Consider the following 22,767-nt stretch of genomic DNA (forward strand, 5'->3'; position numbering starts at 1 on the left):
GATACTCAGAAAAGGTCCAGGAGGCCCATGGATAACAGACACTCTTGTCAATCGGGAAATTCCAAGGGCTTAGAATGCTTTGTCCCAGCAACCTGGGACAAAGACCAGAAAAATTCTTTATTATACAAAAGTAGGAAATAGAATATTATCTTCTATCCAATATTACAAGTGGCATTGAGGAAGAAATGACATGACTAATGTCATAAAGCTGCATAGTAATGGAGCCAGAACTCCAATCCCAAACACCAAAAAATTCCCAAAAGACACTTCAAGTGTCTTTCCACTGCACTGTGATGGCTCCCTTACAGAAAGGGTAATTTTGCATTATCATTGTCATTTTATCCTTCAAACTCCTTGAGTAGCTGAATGTGACCTGAATGTTCCCTTGGAAACCATAATCACTGTTCCCAGTGGTTATCAAGAGCTCCTCCTCCTTTCGTCTGGGGCCCATCGATACAGAAAGTGTGAAGTTGGCAGCCCATTGACCAGGAGGCCCATTGTACACACAGTTTTGCAGACTTTGAAGGTGAGATACAATCCAGAGCTGCCCTCTTTGTTGAGCCATGGGGAGCAGTGGAGCAAAAGAGTCATAAATGTTCAATTTTTGTGTCTTTTGTCCGTAGGAGAATCTCCATTCAAGATTAGAGCATTTGTTATTGAAAAGCTGTCTATCTATCTATCTATCTATCTAGTCTATCCATCTAATCCCCCTCCCCTAGCCCTCACCCCAAATCATCTATCTGTGGCCCAGTTTCTAACAGCTCTGCAGACTGAGTGTGGCTGTGGCCTACTTTTTGTAGTGGGGAAGGAAGAGTAGGTAAGGTGGAAGATCCCAGGCATGGCTAAAATGCAAATTGATGCCTTTTTTGACATTGCTGTCTTCTCCCTCCCCCGCTTCTTATTAGCCCCCCTCCCCTAGTGCTTCCTAGTCCTTTTTTTCTTCCCCAGTTTTCAGAGTGCCTTTTTACTTCTTTTCCTACATGAAGTCATCATCCTCGGTATATAACACTTCCTGTATGTCAGGTACAATTCTATGTGTGTTGTATCTATTAACACTGTGATCCTCACTATTATTAACCCATTTTACATATGAAGAAACTGAAGCAAAGAGATGTTTTGTGAACTTTCTGGGGCCTCTCAGCTGGTTAGTGGTTGACCTGGGTTTCAAACCTTGGCATCCATATGAAATAGGGAAACTGAAGGACTTCATAAAAAAATCTTTTTGCTCCTTTTCCTGCTTCTATTCTTGATAGGACCTGACCCCCACTTTACACATGCCTCATAATACGGATAGCACATGTCCTCCTTGTAAGGGACAAGGAGTTAATGATTTCTAAGAAAGGATCAGGTGAAAATGAGCAGATGAAGCCATCATGCGTGCATTCCAGAACACCAGTGCTGGACATCTAGGTACCAAGACCCCCTGGCTCCAAACAATAACACCTGGGCCCTTGTCTTTGTTCTAACTGGTTTCTGTATGTCTGTGAGGAAATGTACACTAGACTACAAACCTCAATTAAAAACCCCAGGCCCTAAACAAAGAAAAGACTCTCTCTGCTTTCCTTTCCAGAGTCTCCCAGGCACCCTGTCTCTCTCTCTACCTTCAATAAGCTCTGTTCTCACCTCCTGGATGCTGACTTGAGTTTGATTTCTACCCTGCCTGCAGCAGGATCCTCTCGCTGGTCCTGTGGGAACCCCTCCAGGTCCCTGGACTCACCTGCTGGTGTCACAGATAGCCAGGTCTGTACTCTCAGCCATTCCACTAAGCTGCCTTGATTAAACAAAAAGAACTTTACTTTTGAAAGTCTATGTGAATTTGGGTTAAATTGCTCTCTTTATTCCTTAAGGCTTGTGTGACCTCGGCCAAGTTGTGTAAACTGCCAGAACCTCAGTTCATTATCTTATAGACAGGGTAAACCAACCCTTCTTTGATTTGGTACCACCAGGACAGAATGAAAAACAGTGCCCTGTGCGTGAATAGTATGCTCTCCACTCACGTCCATTTCTCTTTCCCCTTTAACAGAGGAGTGGAAGGACCTCTAGAAGGGATTGTTGCATTCCTTCTGAGACCTGTGCTCAGCCTTGGGCATGCAGTCAGGTTGCCATCTTCCAGACAAGCCACCACCCCCCTGCCCAAAAAAAACCCAGCCTTCTGAAGCTGCACCCAGCAAGGAGCTGGGGCTCCTTATCACACCACCACAGCTGTGCCCAAGTCACTGCAGAGGAGGAACTGGCTTCTTTCTTTTAACAACGATTTTCAAGGAAGTAAGCTGCAGTGCCTGGAAAACCCAGATACGTCAAGTTAAAGTACAGAACGCTGTTTCACTTTCCCTGGGGCTATTTTTCTTTCTTTCTGTCTATGGCACTTATGGTCCCTGCAGCAGATGGATTGTGGGCAAGAGCCTGTGACGTGGGTTTTTTCATCTGGGAATCTCAGTAGAGATCAAGGTGGGTCACTGATGTTTCCACCCTGGCCTCAACTGTACTGCTCAGCACAGTGGTCAGTGGTTGTGAGGCCTGTGACTGGAAGTTTACCTCTTTGGGTTTTACTGCCTCTACAGAGACTTTTCTTATCCCTTAAGGCCGAGCTAAAGTTACACCTTGACTGTTGAGTTTCCTAGTTCTACCCAACACAAACAATTGCCAGTTTCTTTGATTAAACTCTCTTTGTTCTACTTGAACTTCGGTGTTTAACTGACTGTCTCAGAGGATTAACAGTGAGCTCCTTGAGGGCAGGATCATTGTCTTATTCCTTTCTTTGTTAAGTGGCTAGACCCTTGCTCAGTACTTACCAATTTCTGATATGTGATTGTTGAATTGAATGGTTGTACATGCCTGCCTGTTTTTGTGCCTTTGCACAGATCAGTATCATTCCAGAACTTACTCCTGTCTGGGAAATCACTGAAGGCATTTGGGCCATTGGTCCTAAGGAGTTTCCTTGACCTCCTTTTAATTTTTCTCTCCAAATACCAAGGCAGTCCAGCAGAGTCGAAGAGAAGTGAGGTTGGGAGCAGACAGACCTGCTTTAGAATCGTGATTCTGCCATTTACTCCTGCCCTGACCCTGGGCATGTGCATCACCATCTCCAAGCCTCATTTTACAGTTGTGAAATGGGGCAGTGGGTAGCCAGAGCTGCTGAGAGCCCATACAGCAGGTGTGTGGATTAGAGAAGGGAACCCCCTGAGGCCTGTGTGCCCTGAGCTTGGTGAGCTGAGTGTGGGCTGGATTTCAGCCTCTAATTGCTCCCTTGGCTGGTACACCTGCAAACCATTCAAGGAAGCTTTTTTTTTTTTAAAGATTTAATTTTTTCAATTTTTAAATGTAATCTCTACCCCAATGTGGGGCTCAAACTCATGACCCCAAGATCAAAAGTCACATGCTCTACTGACTGAACCAGCCAGGTGCCCCTCAAGGCAGCTTTCAAAGGACTTCCCTCACATGGTTGGCATGAAGGCTAAAGGAGGTCATGTGGATAAAGAGCATGCAGAAAGCAGGGTGTGAAATTGCTTTACTTTTTGGTGACCCAAGCTCAAATAATACCATGCCATCTAGACTATATGTCTACCTTCCCCTGACCACCTCCAGCCCCACCAACCCCAAGCCCTCTATCCATCCCATACTGTGGAAAAGTCCTGGGCCACACCAGATCAGCAGCAGTTTGTCACTGGAGTCCCATGTCTCCTCTGTGGGTGCTGTGCCCCAGCTCTACCCCACTTCGGGAGCCCTGAGCCACCCTTCCTTCTCCTTCCTCTTCCCCCTCCCTCAAAGAGATTCTGTTTCTGGAAAGAAGTCGATCTCAGTCATTTGAGACTTTGAGCTTTTCCTTCTTTCTAATTGTGGATTAGCAGCCTTTCTCTGCTGTTGGAGGTAGCTCCGGCGTTACTGAACATATGTGGTAGCTATTTGGGAAATGTGGATGCATTCCTGGATCACAAAGTACTTGCTTCTTCTGAGGCATAAGGCAGATCTGAAAATGGACCCTACAGGGGTGAAACATATTCTCCTGGATAGATAGATACATGATATTTTGATAATCATATCTTTACCAGACCCTAAAATAAGCCAATGAACTTTATTTATTTTTATTTTTTAAAGATTTTGTTTATTTATTTGACAGAGGGAGACACAGCGAGAGAGGGAACACAAGCAGGGGGAGTGGGAGAGGGAGAAGCAGACTTCCCGCTGAGCAAGGAGCCCGAGGTGGGGCTTGATCCCAGGACCCTGGGACCATGACCTGAGCCAAAGGCAGACTCTTAACCGACTGATCCGCCCAGGCGCCCCAAGCCAATGAACTTTAAACTGAGCAACGGGCGCACCAACATTCCCTCTGTATCCCCGACTCGATCCCATTACCAGCTTCACACAGGCCTGTTTGTTTCTCTCTCCTGTTCTCTGATCTCTCCTGCTTGTCTCTAGAGAACAGTCAGGATTGCTCACGTCTTTGTCCCTGAAGCTCTTATTTTCAGACCAAGTAGAGAGAGTGGGAGGAGAGCAGAGGCTAATTTCATCCTGGCTCCCTGATGTGCCCTGAATCCCAAACAGGAGCCACACAGAAGCACACTGGGACTGAGGTTTCAGGACACTAGGATCTCCCAGACTGCTCCAGAATCGCAGTTGGAGGCGTGAGGGGATTGCTAATGGAGGACAAGATTGCGGAGCTTCCTCGACAGTGGTTCTCATGCAGGGAAGGTGCCGGCATTTTTGATGTTTTGCGTCCCAGGAGACAAAGTAAACCATGAACAAAGACATGAAAGGTTTATTGAACGGTAGCTAGCTGTTTTCACATATCTCAGCTCAATGTACGCATTTTTTTAATGCTACGTTTTACTGTTAGCCTGTTGTCAGTGTGGCAGGGTGACTGGACACTAGGTCCTCAAGGGAGATGATCTGGATTTGAATCTTGTCTGTGCCAATGTGGGCAAATTACTTTGTATGTTCACGTCTCAGGGTTCTTTTCAGCAGAGTGTAGGTAGTAGGGGTACCTACTTTATCAGATTATTATGAAGGTTCAATGAAATAGTGCATGCAAAATGCTTGGCACAATGCCTGGCATATTGTAAAAGTGCCGGTAATTGTTAGCTGGCTGTTACTATGAGGGATAACATTGACAACCCAAGGGTTCTCTTTCAGCCTGGGGAAGGTTCATCTGAAACACAATTTTACGTCCAACGTATGAATCAGAATTAGGGAGAGGCTTTCCTTGCTTTGCTAATTTGCTGCAGCACCATGTTGTGGAATTCCTATCATTCGATCTGAACGCAAAGTCCTGGATGTTAGTTCTGATTCCGTCGTTATGAGGCTGGAATCTTGGGCCCTTCAAATAAGGGGTCGTGCCCTTCCTTCCCTAATCTGCAAAACCAAAGGGTCAGGTGAGATGAACTCTGTGGTCCTTTCCAACTATGAAGCCTGCCATTCTTTGTTCCCACTCAGCATCTCTGGCTCCAGGAAGAGGTTGAGTCTGGACTCTGATCCTGATGGCTGCTTGGCATGTTGGTGAGTAGTGGGGGGGCCTGGGTTGCTACCATTCCTGCCTTTGATCACTCACATTTTTCTCAGCAGATTGAGCCACTGAAATAAGGGTCCTGTCAGCTTGAACTTCACATCCTCACCCGGGCAGGTGGCATTACGACCCTGGGTTTCCCAGGCACACAGTTCAACACTGACAGCTTACTTCAGAGAAGCCAGAGGCCTCGGTGGGTCTCTGTTGCTGCCCACTATCTCTTGTTTCCTAGCTCCGGTGGGGTCCAGAGTGTTAGAAAGTGAACGTGAGACACCTAGTCTGACTCCAAAGCTGTGCTCTTGGGCCATCTGCTTTGCTGTGTTAGCAATACTGAACCACCATTCTTAAGGCTCTGACAATTAGTCCATGGACCTATGTTAATCTAGGGGAATGGACTATGTGAAAATTAGTCCATGTGCACTAACTTCCTATAAAACAGAAATAAGACATCAAAGAAACAAGTGCAGTGAAACACACATAGCCCATGGGGCCCTAGAGTCATTTATGGTAAGAATTTCCTCCACTCTGGGGTCAAATGGCCCGCAAAGAAGTCAGGGCTACACTTTGACACATGGTGAGGGCATAGTGGTTTTTGTCCTTGTGTTAGGGCACAGAAGAGGTGACTAGCCAGGGAGGCCCATGGCACTGACTTGTGTCACCCCGAGCTCCCTCCCCAGGGCAATTCCAGGAGCACTTGTCTCAGTTTCCTCCAAGAAGCAATTGTGGTAATTGGGCTGCCCTGGCCGTGTCACAGGTGGGCACCCCCCGAATGGACAGAGAGCACTGTGGGGGATATTGGGGACCACTGTCACAGGTTCCATGCAGTTAGAGTTTTTCAGGGGCTCTTACAGTCCTCCCGAGCAGGGTCAGACAGCACTGTACACATTGGCTTTTGGGGCCATAGGGTCAGTGGGTCTAAGCAGGTGCAGTTTTCTTGTCTGTCTGACTGAGAAAACACTCCCTAGGATGATTCTTGTTTGGTCCTTAAACCTTGAGAGGTACAAAGGAGTCCTCAGGTGGCTCTTCTAAAGAATAAAAAGTTTGGGGGCGGTGGTTGCTCCCAGAACCTATGGATGCATGGCTTGTCAGTGTGCTCATCATGTGTATGGAACCCAAGTGTTAGCTCTGAGTTCAGACATGACTTACCTCCAACAATTTACCAGGAAATCCAGTGCCTCTCCTAAGATTTCTGCAATTTCACGGAAGGCTTATGTTTTGTCACTATTTCTAGCTCTGAGCTTCTGCTGCCAGTGAATGAGTTTAGTTTCTAGATCATGCCGTGTGTACGGTTTCTGTTCCACACTGGGCAGCATGGCTAAGGGAACTCAACTGACTTCTTTGACCACACACGTGCATGTGCACGCGCACGCACGCACACACACACACACACACACACAGTTTTTGTGCGTCTAGCAGACTTCACTGAGGGACTGAAGGCTGGGAGAAAAGGCAAAAAAGTGTGACATTTCGAGCAACATAACAACTTCAGATTCATTATGAAATGCCCTTGTATTGAATGAAAGTCCCCTTGGACTCCCTCCGTCCACCCTCATAGTTGGCCATCCCCTCTCTCCCCTTGCTTCCTATTTATTTTTTGGTTTGTTTGCTCCAGCTCCTCATATACTCAGGGTTCCATCTTTTTTACCGGTGATTCCCCAAACATAGTTCCACTTCTTTCTTTCTTTTTTTGGTTTCTTTTCTTTTTTTAAAAAAGTTTTTATTTAAGATGGCTCCATTTCTAAGGGGATTCTGATGCCAGATGTTCAGATCACCCCACACATTCCAATACGACATTGAGAGGAGTCTTCGCCCAGAGCTGGTTTCTGATCTGTGGTTTCTGATCTGGACAGTGAAACAGTGGTCAGTAAAGTCATACATGCTTCAGTCTATTTCACCTCCAGGCCATCATGTTCTATCCTTCCAAGGCACTCATGACCTTGTCTCTTCATGGCTGGAGCGGGTTACCCCTAGAATCTCACTAATTCTTAGCTGGTGTTTGCTTATCCCTGTCTGATATGCTAACTGATAGATAGCCCTTCTGCAGTTCTGCCATCTGCTTTTATTCCCAAGGGTGGGGGTTCAGCACTCACTTCACCTTCTTGTTCTGCCCTGCCTTCAGTTAGGGGAAGCCCATACCAACCCCTTTTCCCTTCATCTTCCCTTCTCTGGGTCCTACACCTGCAGAGACATTGGAGGCAAGGGATGTATATCCATGGTCTCTGGTGAGTGGATAGATGTCCGAGGACTCTCAGGCCAGCCAACTATCATTTTTCTGGGTCTTTTTTCCTGAGAGAAGTACTCCTACATGGGGTGTTTTTTCATGAAAACTTCCTTTAATCTTCAATTCATCAATTAGTAGGAACTTGTTGTGAATCTTCTAAATTTAGTAACTGTGTATTAGGTGCTGTAAACTATTATATTGTACCTAATATTGAAGTCTCCATGATATCTGTATTCCTACTTTACATCTAATCTGATCAGGGACTTATTGTTTTGGGTGAGTATAATTTAAATGTTCATTTTTGCTATGTGATGCTTATATAGTTTCTACAAACTTAGCCACAAGGTCTTATTTTGGCCCTGGAGGACAATCTCATTGGTTTTTACATTGCTCAGAAACCAGTGAATAAGTTAATCTGAACACTTAAAATAGCCTAATGTCCTCCCGGAAGCAGTGCATAATGGAGCTGAGTCATCGCAGGGAAAGTCCACATCTCAAGTGTTGCTGTGGTCAGAAAAGAGGTAAATCCCACAGCTTCATCGCATCAGAGTAGCCTGTGAACTTCAGAGGTCTCTGTCAGCAAAGACTGCAACAGAGCTGGGCTTGACAGCAGGGCCACTCGGTGACCCCATGTGGCCTGCTGTCTGGGTGCCCAGGCCTGTGTTCCATCCTGAAGATGGGGAGACAGATGGGTTTCCAAAATCTGTGATAAGATAGCTTTGGGGCAGGGGGTGTGCGGGGGAAATACCCATCACCTCAAATAGCCCAGACAGAAACTACTGCAGCAGAACAGAAGTTCCCTTGCCTTACCAGGTGTCTGTATAGGATTGAGAGCTGGGCCAGAGGCATGTGTGTGTGTGTGTGTGGGGTGGGGGGGAGGCTGCTGACAAGAAGCAGAGGGTGAAGGTCCAAACTCCCTGTCAGAGGGGCTGGCAGGTGAAGTATTGGGGCTGATGGCTGAGGAAATGGAAGGAAGGCAGTACAGGCTGGTCAAGCAGAAGGAGGAGTGTTATCTGGTGGTTTGAGGTGGTTTTCTGGAGGGACGGCTCTCCCTCCACTTGGCAGGGAGCCGCTGGGTGATGGGGAGAGAGGAGGAAGCTGGGCTGTATGCTGAGTGTGCAGCTGGATGAGGAGGGCATCATGGAAGGGCTCTGATGCACAGCGAGCTCACAGAGGAACAGGGGTGTCGCCAAGCCACACACGTGGAATCTGTCTTGGCCCACAGTCTTGGGTGACTCACTGAATTTACCCACCTGACCCAGGGGGGCCTGCAGGGGGAGACTCAAAGGACTGACTCAGATTTTGGTTCTGATGATCTCAGCTTCACTGTCACTTCCTCAAGGAGTCTTCCCCTCACTCCTCACAGCAAATTAAGTATTCTGGACGCTATGAACAGCTGTAATTTCCCTTATGGCTATAATCAGTCAATTCTGCATCCATCTGTTTATCCTCTATCCCTCCTCTGCATATCTATCCCATTCAGCACTGTCTCTCAAAGCCTGGTGTGGCCCTAATAATTATTTGTTGAATGAATGAATACATAGATAAGTGCTCACTGAGCACCAACGGTGTGCCGAGGCCAACGTGACTGCTTTGAGGAGATGACCTGGTGTGTCGGCCACTGGCTCACCCTGCAGGTGGCTCGCAGGCAGGTAGTGGAGTGATGTCAGGAATAAGGCAGGCACAGTGGGAATGAGCCCCAGGACAGGAACAAGGAGTTCTCAGGAGAGGATGGCAATTAGTACCTCTTGTTTACAATGGTCAGTTACAAAGACTGTGAATAAGCCAACTCATCAATCTTTGCAACCAGGCTGTGAGGACCCACGGGGAGCTTTATAATTTCCTTTTTACAGAAGGGTAAACCAATAATCAGAGATGATCTGAGATTTGCACAAGGTGATGGTGTCAGATTTCCCTCCAGGACACTGATTTCTCATTCGTTTTGAGATAGATCTTGAGGAATGAGGGAAAATGGACAGGAATTGGTGGAAGGAATGGAAAGAGACATCCAAAGAGGACAGGACATTAGTAAAATCATGGCTGTTGAACGTTCCAGGATGTGGGAATCGCAGCACCAAGAATATCAGGCAACATTCTAGGAGGAAATGTAGATCATGTAGCCCAAGCCCCTTATTTTATAGATAAAGAAATAGAGGCCCAGAGAGATGAAGTTGAGCTTTGCACAGATGCAGAGCTGCTTAATGTGAGAGGGATTAGCTAGAAACAGGCTTTTGGCTATTAAGCACAGGGCATCTGCCCCACAGGGTGAATCCTTTGAAGCTGGTTCTATATTCTGTCTAGTTGGGGAAATTGGCCTTGGGAGGATGAGCAACTTATCTAAATTCACATTGCTACCGATGGGACTTAATCTGGGTCTTGGATGATCCAAGGGCTGTGCTCTTAATAGCTTAGCTATGGTCTTCCAGGTCTTTCAAAATGGTTTGGAAGCTGTTTCATAGGGAAAGCATCCTAGTACAGAAGCCAATGGCCGAGCTGAAGCTGGCATCTATGTCTTGTGACAGAGCTGAAAGTTGGGCAGTTCCTTTCTCTTACATTAAAGAGTTAGTATAATTTTAAAGACTTAGGGAAGGCTGTCCTTCCTAATAAGGACCTGTCATAGCTTTCAGTTCATATCAAGAATTCTGTTAACTTGAATAAAGGTTTTTTATTTCAAGAGAATGCTTTCAGCATCATTCTGAAATAAAGGAGGCAACTCACAGCTTGTGATTTATCAACTCTAATTGTAACTTGAGTTGAGTTTTGAACATGCTGAATTTGAGGTAGAGACGTTGCATGAACTTCAGGACATATGAGCAATAATAAAGTTAGCTAATGTGTATTCTGTGCTGCCTCAGGGCCAGGCCCAGGGCACACTTATGTTGCCTTTTGCGATCCTTCAAATGCTTTATGGAGTACCTTGTGGTTTTACTCCCATTTTAAAGATGAGGAAACCGAGGCATCAGGTGCTAAGGACATTAACCACGGTGTGAACCCAAGCAGGCTGTCCACCCTGTTAACCAATATGTGGGTCCAGAGCTTAGGACAGGCGATGGAAAGTTTTAATATGGTTGATAATGAGAGACATTACTAAGAAGTGGAAACAGCCCATTAGGTCAGTACGTTCTTGATATTACTCTGTTTCAACCCCTGGGGTGGAAAACTGCGGCATTGTTTATTTTCAAGGTGCTTTCCTGGTCTAGTTTATGAAGTTTAGAAAAGTGTGGGAAATCCTGCCATTTTATCTCAAACACTTGCAAAACCTCATGCCACAAACCCTCAATTTGTCCTCTAGTCCCCACTTCCAGTTTCAGACTGCCTCCTGTGAGATTCTCTGTTGGCAGCTGTGATTTCTGGGATTCCATTTCCAGTGCTCTCTCTGAGGCTTTGCAGGTGGCTTAACTAAAGTGGACATGATGTGTCATTTAATGTCATGTCCCATGTCCAAAAAATCGTGAGGGTTTGATTATCTAGAAGGAAGGGAGGGAGGTAAATTGTCATGAAAGGGCCCCCAGCACTGTCAAAAGTTCACCTGCTGTGTGGGGTTTGTGGCACCATATAAAGTCCATGGCATTTGGAGGTCAGCAGTTAACTGAAGAGGCTACGCTGTCTTCAGCAGGGCAAATTGCTGAGGTGGGTCTGTCCTCAGTCAAGAATAAATGGACGTTGTGATAGCTGTGAGAGCTACCAGAGTTTGTGATAGCAACCCGATGCCTCTGTGCTTATGTTAAAAATAAAAGTACTGTTGAACACTAAAGGGACTTCAAAGCTCCCCAAGAATGGAGTGCACTTGTGGGGAAGGGCCATTTTCTGTCACGCCCTGGAGAGTTTAAAGAGGGACTGAGCAAAGGGTATGCAGTACGGAGGCCGGTTTGATGTCTGTCACACACAGGGAAGACGAAAGGTCTTGTGGAGGTTGCTTCTTGACACAGAAGAGCACTGTGGGCAAAGACTTGCCGCCTCAGCATCCTGACCTCTACTTGTAAAGTTCTTCTCTCAGCGCATCATTTAACAAAATCCTACCCATTTGCTGAAAACAAAACAAAGCAAAGCAAAACAAAAAAACAAAAAAACAACAACAAGCCCTTTACTGCTTACTTTCTTTCTCCGTCTTCATCATCAGACTGCTTCCTAGAGGCATGGACTGTTACTCTCACTAGGTTTCCAGGACCTAGCTAGCCAGCATGGAGCCCTCAAGAATTGTCTTGAATGAAGAAACTTTCCTCTATTGCAAGGAATAGGGTGGTTCAGTATTTGCAAATCAATCAACCTGATACATCACATTAAATAGAGAAAGGATAAGAACCATAGGATCATTTCAATAGATGCAGAAAAAGCATTTCACAAAGTACAACATCCATTCATGATAAAAACCCTCAACAAAGTAGGTTTAGAGGGAACATATCTCAACATAATAAAGGCCATCTATGAAAAACCCATAGCTAACATCATGCTAAATGGGGAAAAACTGAGAGCTTTTCCCCTAAGGTCAGAAACAAGACAGAGATGTCCACTCTCACCACTGTTATTCAACATAGTACTGGAAGTCCTAGCCACAGCAATCAGACAACAAAAAGAAATAAAAGACATCCAAATCAGTAAAGAACAAGTAAAACTTTCACTATTTGCAGATGACATGATACTATATATAGAAAACCTGAAAGACTACCCAAAAATTGCTAGAACTGACACGTGAATTTAGTAAAGTGACAGGATACAAAATCAATCTACAGAAATCTGTTGCATTTCTATACACCAATGATGAAGAAAGAAAAATTAAGGGATTAATTCCAGTTACAATTGCACCAAAACCCATAAAATACCTAGTAATAAACCTAACCAAAGAGGAGAAAGACCTGTACTCTGAAAACTATAGAACACTGATAAAAGAAATTGAAGATGACACAAAGAACTGGAAAGACATTCCATGCTCATGGATTGGAAGAACAAATAGTGTTAAAACGTCTATACTACCCAAAGCAATCTACACATTTAATGCAATCCCAATCAAAATACCAATAGTATTTTTCACAGAACTAGAACAAACAATCCTAAAATTTGTACGGAACTGCAAAGACCTTGCAAAGCCAAAGCAATCTTGAAAAAGAAAAGCAAAGCAAGAGGCATCACAATTCCAGGTTTTTAGTTATATTACAAAGCTGTAGTAATCAAAACACTAGGGTACTGGCACAAAAACAGACACATAGATCAACAGAACAGAATAGAAGACTCAGAAATGAACCCACAACTATATGGTCAATTAATCTTCAACAAAGCAGGGAGGAATATGTAATGGGAAAAAGTCTCTTTGGGACTACATCAAAATAAAAAGCTTCTGCACAGTGAAAGAAATAACCAACAAAACTAAAAGGCAACTTATTGAATGGAAGAAGATATTTGCAAATGACATATCTAATAAAGGGTTAGTATCCAAAATATATAAAGAACTTATTCAGCTCAACACCCCAAAACCAAATAATCCAATTTTAAAATGGGCAGAAGACATGAACAGACATTTCTCCAAAGAAGACATCTAGATGGCTAACAGATACATGAAAAGATGCTCAACATCATTTATCATCAGGGAAATGCAAATCAAAACCACAGTGAGATATCACCTCACACCTGTCAGAACGGCTAAAATAAAAAACACAAGAAACAATAGGTGTTGGTAAGGATATGATGAAAGGGGAACTGTCTTGCACTGTTGGTGGGAATGCAAACTGGTGCAGCTACTCTGGAAAACAGTTTGGAGTCCTCAAAAAGTTAAAAATAGAACTACCCTATGACTCAGAAGTTGCACTACTTGGTATTTACCCAAAGAATACAAAAATACTAACTAAAAGGGATACATACACACTGATGTTTACAGCAACATTATCTACAATAGCCAAATTATGGAACCAACACAAGTGTCCATCAACTGATGAATGGATAAAGAAGATGTGGTATGTATATATATGCACAATGGAATATTATTCAACCACAAAAAAGAATGATATCTTGCCATTTGCAACAACATAGATGGAGCTAGAGAGTTATGCTAAGTGAAATAAGTCAGTCAGAGAAAGACAAATGCCATATGATTTCACTCATATGTGGAATTTATGAAACAAAACAAATAAGCAAAGGAAAAAAAAGAGAGAGAGAGAGAGGCAAGCCAAGGAAAGACTCTTAACTATAGAGAACAAACTGATGGCTACCAGAGGGGAGGGGAATGCAGGGAAGGGTTAAACGGGTGATGGGGATGAAGGAGCACACTTGTTGTGATGAGCACTGGGTAATGTAAAAAAGTGTTGAATCACTATATTGTATACCTGGAACTAATATAGCACTGTATGTTAACTATCTGGAATTTAAATATAAACTTAAAATTAAAAGAAGTCTTCCTCTAGAGCACTGCATCTCCCCTTCTTGCCTGATCAAGAATATCATTCCCTGTTGTTGCTTCTCTTTCTTCCATCAGATAAGTGATCCCATTCCCACAAAGCTTGGTCTTGGTCACATTCTACCCCCAAAGCCCTCTACTGCCTTGATTGGAGGTAGAGTCTCTTCCCCTCGCATGATGGGCAGGGGGACCTCATTGCCAATGATTCTGTTAATATTATGTGGTGATAGGAACACTTGTCCCAAGGGAGTCAAAGAAGCCAGAATGGAGATGGTGACTTAGCTTGTCTACTTCTCAGTCTATAATAAAGAAGCCTGCTCTCTATGTGGCTGGGTTTCTGACTTGGTTTCCTATAGCCACCAAGAGAATACAGACAACCAGATGAGACTTTTTCTCCCAACCTACCTTTCCTCCTTTGGACGAAACATCTCTATTCCTACCAACGCAAGCCTCCCTCCAGGGCCCTGGACCCCATCCCCTTCTGTCTAATCAAGGATGTCACTCCAGCTTTAGTTCTACTCTCTCTTGCATCTTTCCTTCTCTTCTGGACTTTCCAATCAACACAAAAATATGCTGTGCTATTTCCTGCCTAAAAACAAATTTCTGCAGGTGCCTAGGTGGCTCAGTCAGTTAAGCATCCAACTCTTGATTTCCTTGCAGGTCATGATCTCAGAGTTGTGAGATCAAGTGCCGAGTTGGGCTCTGTTCTCTCTCTCCCTCTCTCTCTCTGTTCCTCCCTCTCTAAATAAATAAATAAATAACCAAAACCAAATTTCTCTTGAACTACTGGCCCATTTCTTTGTGCCCCTTATGGCTAAACTCCTCAAAAGAATTATTTCTACTAATTACCTCCACTTCCTTTTCTCACTTCTCTTGAACACATTACAGTCAAGTTTGTTTTTCCTTCACCATTCAAACAACTACACTAAAGCCTACTTGTGTCAAGGTCAGCAATGACTGGGATGATGATTTATCTTACTTTGTTCACATCAGTTCTGGTTTATGCCTGTTGTCTTGACATATTTTAATTATTAAGAACTTCTTCCTTTGCTCTTAGAAATGTTCTGATTTGGGCAAAGATTATATGGTCATTTTACCTACCAAAACCTTTCATGTCCCAATCCAATGGTGAGTTCCCATTTTTACTCCCCTGACCAGCTTATCTCACCCTCGTTCTGGAAATGCTGCCTTCCCCAACCCCAGGGCACTATTCTTTCTTCTCTCAACTCTCTGGAGACTGTTTTTCAGTCTCTATGGGGGTCCTTGAACCTCTGTTCTATTTTCAGGCTTTGGATGACCTCATTCAATTTTTAAAATTTGCTGGTATTGATGGCCAGAATTATATATTTGGTGCCTGGACCATCCTCTGAACTCCAACGCAGTCTCCATTTGGATTTCTCACAGACACACCGACCTCTGCTCCCCGTTTTCTCCCTAGACCTCATCTCCATCTCAGTAAACGACAGCCGGCTTTCACCTCCTTGGGCCCAAATCCTCCAAATCCTGACCATCCTTGCCTCCTCTCTCTCTCTCTCATAGCTCCAATCTAATCCATCAGTAAATCTGTCAGCCTTAAATTCAAAATATGTCCAAAATAGAGTCGTTTACTCTCCATCGTTACTACTTTTTCTGTGGTCTAGCCCCCCATTGTATTTTACCTTCTTTATTTTGGTCACCTGCCAACCAGTCTTCCTGCCTCTACCTTGCCCCTCGCGTCATTCACAGTCTAAAGGCCACAGAGACACAGCCTGGGTGATTCCTGTGATGGCCCGTGAGACCCTCAGTAATACGTCCTGCTCTCTCTCGGCTCATAGCCTCCCACTCGACCGCAGCCACCGCGGCCTCCCGGGGCTTCGCGCGCACTGAGCATGCGCCCATGCCACCTCGCCGTCTTTGCATCTGCTGTTCCCTCTGGCCAGAACTCTCTTCTCTTGGGTTTCCTTGTGGTCTCACATCCTCCTGTCTCTGTTCAAGTGTTGCCTTTTCACCTTTCCTGACAGCTCTCACTCTGCTCAATAAAGCCACCACCACCACCATTACTGCCCTTCAGGCACTCTCTGTTCTGCCTCACCCAGTTTTATTTAATCTGGGATACTTAAAACCACATGACACCATCTATTTGTTTTCTGTCTGTTCTGCTATAAGATCTGTTCACGAAGACAGGGACTTTATCTTCCTTTGTTCTAGGCTTTATCCCCAGCACCTAAAACAGTCACAGCCTGTGATACATATTTATTGAAAGAACCCACAAATTGATTTCTAGCCTTACAAAATGAGATCGATGACACATTTTTCAAAGATTTCCTGATGTCCAAGAGTGGTACCCACTGGCAGTCATGAGAGATAAACATAAGATATTGAAAAAAAAAAAAAAAAAGAAAAGGACGATATAGACTCTTTTTGATTTAAAATGATGACACCACCACCAAAATGTCCCCCAACAGAAAATTTAAAAAAATTATGTCATACTTATATGGGGAATATTATATACCTATAGAAATGATTTTCAAAGGATATTTAATGGCCTGGGAAAGTGCTTACAATATAATACTAACAGAAAAAGAAAAAAAGATGCCAACTGTAGGGTCTCAAATATGTAAACACAAGTGTATGTTTTGGGAAGAAAAATACTGAAAGAAAATCCCCCAAAACATGAATAGTAGTGATTTCTAGGTGGTAGGATTATGGGCAATTTAAATTTTTTAAATATTTTATAGCTTTCCTAAAATACTAATCATGAATATTTATTGTTTTACCATCATAAAAAATAACTTCTTATCTACTTCTAAAGTGATTGCATCCCAGGCTCATTGAAGTAGGATACTCCCTTCGAGTTTGGGCAAGTATGGTAAAGGATTGATTTTGCTAGTCCTACACATTCTCTCCAACTCTAGGAAAGCTAAAAGTGTGCATTTGGAAGTCAACTCTCTGAGGTTGGTAATCCCTGGCCTGAGAAAACACACTTTTGTGGTTCTTGGTGACAGTATTATCTTTGCTCATTAAGACGAGTTCATTAGGGCTACTAGTTGATAGCACCTCGTTTGCCTTTATATAATGGGTAGGGGGCCACTCCACAATAATATTTAATACAGTAGACCTCTGGGTAATGCAGACTGTACATTTAGCTATTATTAATCTGGCTTTGTGAGGCTTTATTGTTAACATATCATTTCTTTTTCTCATCCTAGACTGGTAACATTTTTGAAGTCCCTCTTTCAGTTACTAGAAATAATAGTTTAAGTCTGAATATTGTTTGAGAAAGTACTAAAGGTATTTTGAGGTTTCAATATATTGTAGAGAAAGGGTTGACCAAACCCCATATGGATCAACTAGTCAAAAATCTAAAAGTCAAAATTCAAATTGACTCTAAACCCATGGAGTCAGACTTAAAATCTCTGCTCCTGTTCTCCTTTGCTGTTGACTCTGTGATGGAAATCTTGAGATCTAATGCATGAGAATCTCAAAAAAAAGACGCCGTGAATATGCATGTGTTTATTTCCCCTCTCCTCTTGGTATTTTTCTGAACTGGGCCTCAATTTTTAAAAGATCATCTGTTAAAAATTTATATTATGGAGTTAGAAGAGTTCAAGAATAATAGAGCAGGTTGTGTTGGGTTGTTGTCAGCTAGCTTGTGAACTAGCTTGTAAATTGTATAGTCTCATTTTTATTTTTAAATTACTAAGAAAAATCCTAAATATAATAGTTCAATTTAAAGAATACTAACAAAATGAGCAATCATACACATGTAGGTTAAGAAATACAAGTTTACAGTGAATTAGAAGCTTTCCTGAACTTTTCCCCAGTCTTTTGCCTTTTAGTCCCGAGATAACTACTCTTCTGAATTTGTGTTAATCACTCCTTTGTTTTATTTATAGTGTTATCACTTAACACATGTACTCAATATATTGTTCATATATATAAAGGAACTATACTGGATGGTTTACATAAATGGAACTATACTGGATGTGTTTTTCTGATGTGCTTCTTTCTCACAATTTTAATTGATCTATGTAGCTGGAGTTTGTTATTTTTCACTGCTGTAAAATATTCTGTGTATGGGTGTACCATTATTTACTCATCCATTCTATGATTGATGACATTTGTGTTATTTCCAGTGTTTGCTGTTATAAACAAGGCTGCTATGAGTATTCCTGAATACAACTCCTAGAACACATGTCCAAGAGTTTCTCTAGGTATAAACTTGGGAGTAAAATTCTGACTCATAGGATATGTGCATGTTTAACTTTACTAAGTCATACCAAACTACTTTCCAAAGTACTTGTTTAAATTTATACATCTAGAAACAGTGAATGAGAGTTCTCCTTTCCTCTTTATATTTACCAGCACTTGGTATTGTTCAACTTTTTTTATTTTTACCTATCTGGAAGGAGAGACTTGGTATATCATTTAGTTTCAATCTGCTTCATCTTATTTACTAATAAGGTTAAGGCTGAACATGTTTTCATTTAATTTATGGGTTCTTTACATTTCCTCTTCTACGAAATACCCAATCATAGGTTTTGCCCATTTTTCTATTTTTTTTTGGTTGGAGGAGGCTTTTTCCTGTAGGAGATATATTTTTCTGCATAATAATCTTTGTTTGTTATATGTGTAGCAAATATTTCTCCCAAATGGTGGTTTGTGTTTTTGTCTTCTTTATATGTCTTTACATGAACAAAAGTTCTTAATTTTAATGTAATTAAACTTATCAATTTTTTTAGGGTTTCAGCTTTTGTGCTTGTTTTAGGTATGAAGATCTTTATTTTATTCTAAAAGTTTTACACTATTTTTTTCACATTTACTTTTTTAGAGAGGGAGAGAGAGAGCAAGATGGGGGAGGGGCAGAGGGAGAGGAAGGAGAGAATCTTAAGCAGGCTCCATGCCCAGCACATGTTGGGTTCCATCACACAACCTTGAGATCATGACCTGAGCTGAAATCAAGAGTTGGATACTTAACCGACTGAGCCACCCAGGTGCCCCTCACATTTAAATTTTTAATCCATCTGGAATTTTTATTGTTATGAAATAGGGATTTTATTTCATTTTTGTGACCTGGTTAAGCAATAGTTTTAGAATAATTTATTAAATTGTCCATTCTTTCCCCACTGATCTGCAATGCCTTGTCAGTCACAGATAAAGTGAGTCCATTTCTAGGCTCTTTGTTCTGCTCAGTGGGTCACTTTGTCTATTCCTTCCCCATCAGCCCACTGTCTTAATTACCTACGTTTAAACCAAGGGTTAATCTCCATCTTCTATGGTACGTCTCTATCTCTTCCTTCTTACCTTTCTCCATCTAATGCAGTAGTCTTGTCTACTTTTGGCACTTGGTTTCTAATTAGAAGTGTGTGCATGTAGCCAGCCAAAAGCCAAAGTGAACGTATCACTTCTCTCCCCTTCTCAATTACTCTTTGTCTTTAGAGTTTTGGAAAATCACCCAGTGAGTAGAAATGGTACTAGAGAAAAGAAAACTGCCTTCAGTAATTTCTAGAAGTAGGGATTTTTTTCCCTCTCTTTTTGATCATTCTGCTTACTCTTTGGGCGCTATGTTGCTTGTCTATTCGTGATCTCAATGCATGTGCTGTCTGAGCTGATCTGTAAAATGGGCTCAAAACCCTCAGGCTGAAAGTGTCGGCACGGGAGCATACCTTAACTGTGTAACTTCCTGTGGCTGCTCAGTTTTGTGTTCTGCTTCTTGGACAAAGCAGGTTTGGCGATTACATGTGGGGCCTTAAGGAATGGGAGAAATGCTAATCCTAGGGAAAGGGTACAAGATGAGTTACTGGAGACGGAGAAATGAATGTCACTTTTGAGACCTTGCAAATGTCCCTGCTGTGCCCTCCTCCACCCTTCGCTCCTGTACAGGTCCTCCCCTTCAAATGTTTCACAAGCTTGTAGGCGAGCAGAGGCTGGGTCACAGCTCCTCCTACTCTTTCCTCATTGCTGACAGTAGACACGGGGAGTGGTGCCGCAGTGAAAGACCCTGTGGCTTTCCCCGGTGGCCCCTGTGGGTGTGACCAAGTGAATGGGTACTTGTATGTGTGAGTATATGTCATCATGGTGGGAAAAGAACAATAATTCTCTACGATCATTGTGGTGGGTTTCCCTCTCGCTCCACCCGACCTCTTCTATTTTAATCTATGTAGCCCCAGCTCTTGGGTCCCTTGCAAATGTCACTATGTTCTCCCCTGCCTCCCCTTCATTCTCTTCTGTGACCTTTTTAGGACATCCTGTGGCAAGGCTTTCATTTATGGGGGTTGGATGGGTGATGCAGGGCCCCTCCCCCCTCCACTTTCAGAGGGACTAAAAATCACATTGCTGAAGTCCAGCATATTTTGCCTGAAAGAAACACATTTCTTCATAAAATATTCTACTTAATTTCCCACATAAAATGGTATGGAAGTCTCTCTCTCTCTCTTTTTTGTTCTTTCCTTCATATTAACACCCAAAAAGGGGAGGCAGATGGAAATGAAATCAAATCTGCAGCCAGCTGGGTGCCATCCTCCATTGAGAATTCTTCCAGGGTGCGTTCAGATTCTGTTTACGTACCAATCCCAGCTATGGGTGCGATGAAGTGAAGAAAAATATTTTATTCACCAAGTTTTCGTTTACGCAAAGCACTGTGTTTGTCTGGAAGAAATCCTTTGATCAATTGGTTGGGTTGAAGTGTGAGACTTCGGGGCATGCTCTCAAGCAGTAAAATTCGTTCTCTAGCTGCATGAGATAGAGTATATTTTGTTCTTGACAGGAAGGGGGTGCTGAGAGAGAGGAAGAGGGGCAAGAGTGACTTGACCAGAGACTGTGATGTGCAATGCATTGCCATCCCACCATCCCTGACGCCCCCAACAAAATCCATGAGCTTGCTGATCTCATGCCTGCTCCATGTGAGTAGAATGCTGGAATCTGAGGAGCTGCATTTCTTGTCAGCACTGACGTGGGGCCGACACAGAAACAGTATGCACAAAGGCAGATGCCAGAGGCAGAAAATACCACAAGAAAACAAGTCTCCAGGAATTTGAAGAAACTGTGGGGAGAGTTTTGAGTTTATAAAAGCCATGGAATTTGAGTCTTCAACCTTGACTTCCATGTCAAAGGGACAGAGAGGCCCCTTGTGACTGCAGGGCTGCCTCGGGAAAGTGACTTGGTTCCTCGTGAAGTACTGCAAAGCTCCTTATCTGGCAGAATACTACCTGGCCTCTTCACAACAGCTAGATGGAACCTGTGGCCCTTCTGTGCTATATCATTTGCTTACCGACTCTTGCAACTTTTGACAATTGGTGCTGTCAGAGCTCATGTGAGCTACATCCATCTAAACATTGGATGTTTAAGGATGTCCAAGACTCAGGGCTCAGGGAAACCCTTGATCTCAGAAAACCAAATAAATATTTTGGTAGCGGTGAATCTATACACAAGACAATGTGCTATCTCTGAAAACCAGAGCCAGTGGCCTTCAACAAATCAAGGTATACTTTACTTGTGAGAGAAACTCCTGTGCAAATTTCATTTTGAATATTGTGTAGTTAGAGATTCATATATACATTAAGTTTAAGAACCAATGTGTAGATTACTTCCAATCAATATGGCAAGAGAGAACTGACATATACAGATAAACTTCACTCCAACCACATAGAAGTGCCAAGAAGACTAGAATATAATATGATATGATATGGCATGAGAAAAATTAATTTCTTAATTTAAAAACATGGAGGGGAAGTCTGTGCACAGTGCCTATAGAAGCAGGATGTAAACCTTTGGTGCGGAGGAAGGTTGGGATTTTCAAAGAGAAGATGACGTCTCAAGCTCCTACGAAGTGAAGAGTTGAAACTGACCTCCTTGCACAAAGCCAGGTATCACATGGTGCCATCCATGAGATAGATTGGAAAATCTCTGCCTGACAGTCTGGGAACAAGCATGTGAGTAGTCACATATTCTGGACTATGGGTTGGAAAAGGGTAAACTAAGAGAAATGAGGATCCCAAACTTGAATTGAGAGAAGGTGTACAACCCTAATTTACACCATCTGCAGAGTGTTGAAACTTTAAGCAAGGAAGCCAATAATCAGACAAAACACCCCCACCAATCCAAAAATAGTGAAACCAGTGAGATCCCAGGAAAGGCCAATGCAACACTGCTCTGGGAGGAGCAAGAGAGGATGCTCCTTCAGAAGAAAACTTCTGCCAGAAGCTTCATTTCCATTCATACACCACGAAATATCGAAGGAATCCCATGGCCATGAGACAGAGAGAAAGCAGGAGGGAGAGGGAGAGAGAGAGAGATAACAGACAACAAATGAGAGAACCAAAACTCAAGGAAATGCAGAAAATAGAGCAATCTTAGAAGGAGTTATTCTTAAAACAACAATGATTAAAATAGTAAAAGAAATAAAGGATGATTCAAATAAAAAATTGAGGATAATAATTACAACCTCTTAATAGACAGATTAAACATTAAATCAGACACATCTGAGAAGAAAATCAGCAAATAGGAACTTAGTTTAAAAGAGAGTAATTTGAATGCAACATGGGGAAGAAAAATGTGGGAAATGCAGAAGAGAGGATAAGAGACACGGAGGATAGAATGAGGCGGTCGGGCATACTTCTCACAGGAGCTCCAACAGAGGAACCAGAAGCATTACAGGATGTATCCAAAATGATGATGTCTGAG

General features: G+C 43.0%; 2 long non-coding RNA genes across 2 annotated transcripts in view; both read left to right on the forward strand.

Moving 5' to 3' along the window:
• The window catches only part of LOC144382485 (uncharacterized), a 50,741-nt gene extending 47,994 nt beyond the window's left edge, over positions 1-2,747 (forward strand). Inside the window, exons 4-5 of the long non-coding RNA XR_013449480.1 lie at positions 1,571-1,740; positions 2,024-2,747. This is a non-coding gene — a long non-coding RNA (uncharacterized LOC144382485). The remainder of the gene's footprint in view (positions 1-1,570; positions 1,741-2,023) is intronic.
• A 1,805-nt stretch (positions 2,748-4,552) lies between these two features.
• The window catches only part of LOC144382486 (uncharacterized), a 57,546-nt gene continuing 39,331 nt past the window's right edge, over positions 4,553-22,767 (forward strand). The window contains exons 1-2 of the long non-coding RNA XR_013449481.1: positions 4,553-4,689; positions 5,431-5,493. This is a non-coding gene — a long non-coding RNA (uncharacterized LOC144382486). The remainder of the gene's footprint in view (positions 4,690-5,430; positions 5,494-22,767) is intronic.

Source organism: Halichoerus grypus, chromosome 7, assembly GCF_964656455.1.
Source record: "Halichoerus grypus chromosome 7, mHalGry1.hap1.1, whole genome shotgun sequence".
Lineage (NCBI taxonomy): Eukaryota > Metazoa > Chordata > Mammalia > Carnivora > Phocidae > Halichoerus > Halichoerus grypus.